This window comes from Vidua macroura, chromosome 2, assembly GCF_024509145.1.
Source record: "Vidua macroura isolate BioBank_ID:100142 chromosome 2, ASM2450914v1, whole genome shotgun sequence".
NCBI lineage: Eukaryota > Metazoa > Chordata > Aves > Passeriformes > Viduidae > Vidua > Vidua macroura.
This window is the reverse complement of record NC_071572.1, coordinates 15,537,963-15,545,122: the sequence shown is the minus strand read 5'-3', so window position 1 is coordinate 15,545,122 and position 7,160 is coordinate 15,537,963.

The following is a 7,160-nucleotide window of genomic DNA, read 5'->3' as shown; positions in this document are numbered from 1 at the left end:
TGCTGTAATTTGTGATGATGGAAAAAGCATGATAGTGATATGTGACATATATGGTGCCTTTTGTAGGATGGAGCTGACAGATGGCTTTGTCATTCTTCTTATATATGCAGCCCTAAAACTGACACTCCCACAATATTCCTAAAAGCTGCTTAGCAGCTCTAGTGCCTTTCTGGTAAGTGGGGATAATTAATAAAGAATAAGGATGTGGACATATACTGTCCTCTAGAAAGCAGTTCTAAGAAAATAAGCATTGTTAACATTGAGTCATCTACAGTAAGAAACCATAAAATAATACAGGCTAGAGAGGGAAAAGACTGATTAAGTCATCCACTCCATCTCCTGCCAAGGCAGGCTTATTTTCTGCCATATATTATTAAGTGCTTTGTCCAGCCTAGTTTTAAATTATTCAAGCAATTTGATATCCACTATTTCCTTTGGGAGACTACTCTCCAATTCAATTCAGAGGTTTGTTTATTTATTCCTCGCTCTATAAATAAAATGTTCTTTGCCTATCTGCACTACTTCAAAAATTTCTTTTCAAAATTTTTTTTTTAACTTTGTTTCTATTGGAGTTAACATGTAAAATGGGCAACATAGAAGACTTTGGATGAGACAAAAACATGAAACTTTCCTGGAAAAGTAAATAAAGGGAAGGTGTTCTCTTTGGGTTTATTTGTTTAATCTTGCATTGTATATTTATACACCTCACAAACCAGAGCCTAATAAAATGGCATCCTTTGCACACTGTTTAATAACTTCTTGTCCTACCAGCAACCATCCTGTGGCAGTAAGCACCCCAAGCTGCAGTGGGAAGATATTTTGGGAGCCATGCAAGAGACAAGGAGGCAGGAAGTGCAGGAAGTGAGCACACTGCCCACAGACTGTCAGCAGCAGCAGCTTCCTGCAGAGCCATGCATATGGTGGCGTGGTTCTAACTCAAGTATGCCAAGGGTTTCTAAACTTTTAGTCTGCTCAGAAATGTAAGATCAGCTCAGGAAAGCCCTGCAGACCTTATTGGGTCCTGTGGATTGCTGAGTGAAGGGTAGCAAGGGGAACGACCAAGCACTAAATGTGCAGGACAGAAGAAAACACAGGTAAATGATTACAAGGAATGATTAAAAGGCATGTGCATGGCATAAAAAGATAAATAGCAAAGAAAGCAATTTTTAGTCCCAGGTGTTCATCTGTACCTTGTCAAGTGTTCCAGCAAGCTCGTCCCCAGCCTTATGCTCTGGTACACTTTACAAGAAGTTTTCAGGTAATGGGAGTTTAAAAATTAACTGGTGCACCCTGTGCTGCACGCTCATGAGCCAGGGCCCTTTGAAGTGGGCAGAAAAATCCTTGTCATTTCAAAGGGCTTTGAAGCTGGCCCTGGGCACACAGAGACAGGGGTTGATTTTACACTCGGATGCTGAGGAGCCCTGCAAGCTGTGCAAGCTGCGCTGCAGTGGCTGGGACAGTGACAGGCGTCGCCCCTGCCACCCCAGCAGGGAACAGCTGCTGGGGACACAGCGGGGACAGAGCCCAGGCAGGGATGTCAGGCAGTCAGCCAGCAAAGCATCCACTCTGCAGCCATGCCTCTGGCTGGCACCTACCACCTGCTAGCCAGATTTAGACAATGCAGAAGGACAAGTAGGGAGGACAAGGACTGGGCCTGTTTAGCCTGGAGAGAAGGAGACTCAGGGGTCACCTTATCACTCTCTACAACTCTCTGAAAGGTGGTTGTAGCCAGGTGGGGTTGGTCTCTTTCACCAGGCAGCAACAGAACGAGAGGTTACAGTCTCAAGCTGCACCAAGGGAAATACAGGTTGGATATTAGGAAAAGGTTTTTCATGGAAAGAGTGATAAAGTACTGGAATGGCCTGCCCGGGGAGGTGGTGGAGTCACCATCCCTGGATGTGTTTAAAAAAATAACTGGATGTGGCACTCGGTACCATGGTTTAGTTGAGGTGTTAGGGCATGGGTTGGACTCAATAATCTTGAAGGTCTCTTCCAATCCAGTAATTCTGTGAATTCTGTGACAAGAAGGCAAAGTAATCTGCCCTTCCTCTAAGTGGTACAAAGGTTGGGTCTTGGAATAAGCAGCAACTGCAAAGTACGCCCCTGCGAAGCCACCTTCAGCTGACAGTGGGAATGAAGAACAAGTTTAGCATGGACTAGCTGAAAGCACTGTGAATACTTAGAAACAACATTAAAGGGTAAACCAGAACTGGAGCAAAGAGGACACAGTGTGGCATCAAACTGCTGCTCTCCCTGCAACTGCAGAAGAAAATGAAAGTTCCCTTTGAGCAATCATGCAGAAAACCCTGAGGTCCAACAGCAGCAGCTCCTTTATCCAGATCTCCTTTTCCAAACTTCTGACAAAAGAAGAAGGGATCCACGCATGCCTGGTGGCACAAAAGCACAAAGTCCTGCTCCTGAGCACCCAGAGGTCCCTGCAGAGGGAGAAGGCAGTTTCCCAGCCAGCACTGAGGCACACACCCAGAAAGGCATCACCCAATGTGGCCATCACCCAACACATCCTCCTGCCAAACCAGGTCCTGCCTTGCTCAGCAGCTCCTGCTGGGGACAAGCCAGGGAGCCTACCAGTTGCTGAGACACCCCAGCCTCCCTCTGTGGCTCTTGGGGAGGGCAAGGGCTCTGTTCACACTGGGCCACTTGGGCAGCCCTTGCCATGCTGCTGTATCTCAGCCCCAGCCCTGCATCCCTGGGGCGGCCTCACTCTGACATGGTGGCAGTGCTGAGATGCACAATGCCAGCTTCAAGGCACTGCTGAGGGACTAACCAAGGCCAGGCAGTAAAACCTCAGCATCCCCATAGGAATATTGCATTTGGACATCACTGTCAGAAAGGATGCCTTGTAGACTCCTCCTGGTCCCCTTGCACAGCAACATGGCTGCCCCAGAGTCTGAGCACACCCACCTTGAGACTCAAGGCTTTTTGTAAGCTGTTTTTCTTCATTTTGAATCACTTACAGTGCTATAACAAGGTCATTTGCATTGTGTTGTGCTGTTGCTAATAGTGTCTGATTGTACTCCTTAGGACTTAGTTTTAGAAGAAAAAACATGTAAGAAATGACATCATATTAAAAAATTAATTCATTGCATAAAATTCAAAGACACAGGAAGTATTATGCCATCTATCTTAAAAATATTCATATGTGTTACAAGTATCCAGCTGGAAAGAAACCACAGGTATTTCGAAGGAACTGGGTAATTTTTCCAATTTTGTGCCTGAGCACATTAATCACAATGTTGGATTTTACTCAAACAATATCTTCTTCTTCTAACCCTATGAGCTCTATTTACCATAATCTATCTGGATCTACACAATTTGGTGTGTGATTCTCAAGGACAGACACGCCACATGAACAGCTGCATTTAAACAATACAGTTTGGGATTCAGGAAACTAAAATTCCCTGAGCAAGGCGTTTCCCATTCCAGCACCTGAGTTGAAGATTAATAAACACTTCAGACTGTTTTAACTATAGCCACTTCTTGCTTCCTTGGCAACTATTTTAACTCTATTTATGTGAAAAACACCCAGCATAGTATAAAATGGTAGGAAAAATTATTTGGTAAACTGAGGATGGGACTGGAAATAAGAACTCCATAGGAAACTCATACATAACATCTCCATAAAAATTTCCAATATTAAAGAATATATTCAAAATATATTCAGAAATATTTTGGCTTCTTGGCACCTTGGGCTCTCTATGGGGCACACAGGCTGACAGCAGAACAGTGTACAAGTGTTGGGACAGTTCAGTGGTTGATGGGCTTTAGGAAGAACAATAGAATACTTTGCAAAATGTGTTTATTTCTACTTGATCATTAAACTTTTCTATTCACATGTGTTTTATTTGATTCAGATATGTTTAACCATTTCATCAAAAGAATTACATGAAATGTATTCCTGGATTGGTTAGTGATTTTATATTACTGACAGGCTATCCATAACTTGCTTTGCATTTTCAATATGTAAAGTAAGCATCCCTCAGATGATATAAAAGCAATTTTCAGCTACCAGTTGAAAAACAGGTAATATTTGCAGCACTGTGTTTCAAAAGAAAAAAAACATTTAGTTCCCAAATAGTCAAGATGTTAATTATTTTGTCTTTTATAGTTGGGTAAATACTTAGAGTTGTTGTAATTAAAGATTTACCTCACAGTATCATCCTTATAAGTCTGTGTGGCATCTTTATATCAGCTTCAATGATTTCCTGTGCTATACAAATGTGGGAAGTAGTCCCACTTTTTTTTTTTTTTTAATGGTGTCTGTACTCAGATTAGGCTACCAGTTGAAGAAATATGTTTTAATGGCTGTCATTCATTACATGAATGTTAGGACTATGAAAATCTGAAAATACAGTTTTGGAAGCCACTTGCACTTTCCTTGACATCTTTGATGGCAACAAAAAAAGAGAAGAAAACAGCATTTTACTCTTGACTCTGCCCCAATGCCGAGCAACACCTTGCCCCTGGTACAGGAAGTGCTTTTATGTGGAGTAATATTTAATATAATCATCACAAAATCCAGCTCTGAGACTGAGGGAGGAGAAGGTGTATAAATGACTTGGCCATTTGAATACTTCAAGGTATACCCTTTGGGACTGAAGGGCAGTGTCTGTGCTGTGCCATATGGTATGGGACAAAAGCTCCCACACCAGCTCCCAGCATTTCTAATGCAGGGGTGGGACATCACAGGCTCCATAAAGTTCTGTAGCTTGCAACACTGCCCCTGAGCTAAATTGGCCCTACTTCTTAGCACAGCTAATTGACCTGAGCCCACACTGACTCAATCCTCTGGTCCCAAAGCCAGCTGGGTTGCTGCTGGCCTGAGGATGTCCAACAGCCATGCTCCATCACAGAGTTGATTTGGACCTGGATGTGCATGTTTTCAAATGTGAATATCTAAATCCAGTGCCAGTGTGATTTAGCTGGTGGGCTGGGACATGGAACTGAGAGGCTCCCATCAGGCCAGGGGCAGCTGTAGGCTGGGAGTCCAGATGAAGGCAAATATTTGCAATGCTATATCCAGTCACAATAATTTTTTTTTTCCCTGCAAAGCAATTTATTTTCACCTGATCAAATGCTTTTACGGAGAGCAAAACAACTCAAGTGTACTGGCCAATGGCTCTCTCTAACCCAGCACTGCACTGACACCAGGGGTTAGGGCACAATGGGAACTGCTGGCTGAGCAGGAGGGCCCAGCCACCAGGTGGGAACTGAGTACCACCTTCAGACTAACACATTTCTTTTCCTTCCATTATTCCTCCTGACTGGGACACCTGTCTTGAGGATCCAGGAGAAGGCCAGTGGCTTGCTTGTGTACTCCAAGGCCAACCTTACCTGCTAAGTTACATGGATGTAAGAATACAGTTAAAGAAAATATACATACTTTGTACCTGGAACAGAGATGCAAATAATTTTAAATGGAAAACATGAGCTGGTGGATTCCACTAAAGAAAGAGGCTTTTCATTTACATGAAAGTTTCCAGTTAAATCTAATTCCACCCTCTTCTGTTTATTAAACAGCATTTTCAGTGATTTTGCAGGGATGACTTATGTTCTAAAATATCCTTCTCTCCTTTAACCTTCATTGTAGTCAAATTTGATACATCATATTTTGCTATAGCAACAGTTTGATTTTAGAAAAACAAAATTTCTCAGGGATATTTCACTTCCCTACAGAATTAAGGATTTGGTAAAGACTGAAACAGGAACATCTGAAATCACAGGTTAGGGAATACAGAAGCATGATGTACTGCAGACTCCAGAGTATTGCCAACTGTCACAATTATTTAACATCTGAAATCCCCAACACTTGGCATCCTTCTAGTTATTTGCTTTAATTATTAATAAAAAAATAGAAAAGCAGTTTGAGGAGAAGATAAATAGATGATCCTTTGTAATGGAATTTACTGTTTATAGGAAAATATTTGCCTTGTTTAACTACCTGAACAAGCATCTTTGAAGCACTAGTATGCAATGATGACTACCAAATAAAGGATAAATATACTAAAAATCTGTTTAAAAAACCTGAGGGCTTGGCTGGGCAGTTGATACATGATATGACAGAAACTGTTATAATGAATTCCAGTGGTTTATACAAAAAAAAAACATAACTGGAAATATGATTCATGCCTATAAAATACTTGATATATTACTTATGAAGAGTTAGTGGGTGTCACACACATAAAATGCATGCCACAGAGTTGAACACCTCAACCTTATGCACCTTTCTCACCCAAAAAATAAACACTGTGTCTATATCACCTAGTGACAGATTTTTTTTTCAATTACAAGTGTTCATAAACTGAGCACAGTATTGGTGTTAGAAAGCCGGAGTGTATAGAGACATGTTTCAGGCACTGACAGGGAACAAAGCACATTTTGACTATAATATGATAATTATGGTCACCTGGTAATCAGTTCTAAAAAGCCAGCAGTGAAAAAAAAAACTTGCCTGAGGAAATGCAGACTGTGAGTGCCAGAGCTGCTTCAGAAGATGAGACGCAGTAGCAAGGAATGGAGCAAACACTGACAGAACAAGGAGCTCACACAGTGCCTGCACAGACCCCTGTCAGACAGAGGAGGAATAGTCAGTCCCAGCTGGAATCCCATGTAAAAAGCACCACTGGGGTGATCACTCATTGCTGCAATATTAAAATATCCACAACCATGTTTTAGGGGGAAAAAAAAAAAAAAAAAAAACATAGCTAAGAATGGACATGTGCACCTATGTATACATCTATCCACATGTGTGCTAGGTTTCGTATAAGCATTGTGAACAGCTTCTGTCATGTTAAAAAAGTAAGGAATGGGGTAAAGGAACTCAGAGAATTCAGTGTCTGTGATAGCCTTTGGATAAATTTACCCCAGTATGCATAGGCACTGTGAACAATCCTGTATTTAGTTGCATTTGCAAATTGGTTAGTAGCTTTGTTTTGGGTTACATGTGTTCTGCGGTTTGCTGACTGACAGTGTATTCTCTAACTTCAAAATCAAGTCCAAAAAAAAATAGATCATCTTAAGCCCCAAGCTCCAGGCTGTCAAACAGCCTCCAAACTTCCATAGACTCTCCTTTCTAGTAAGGCCAGGGAAAAGCCTTTTCATAATCTGGGTCATGATGGAGTTTTATGTTTTTGAGACAAATA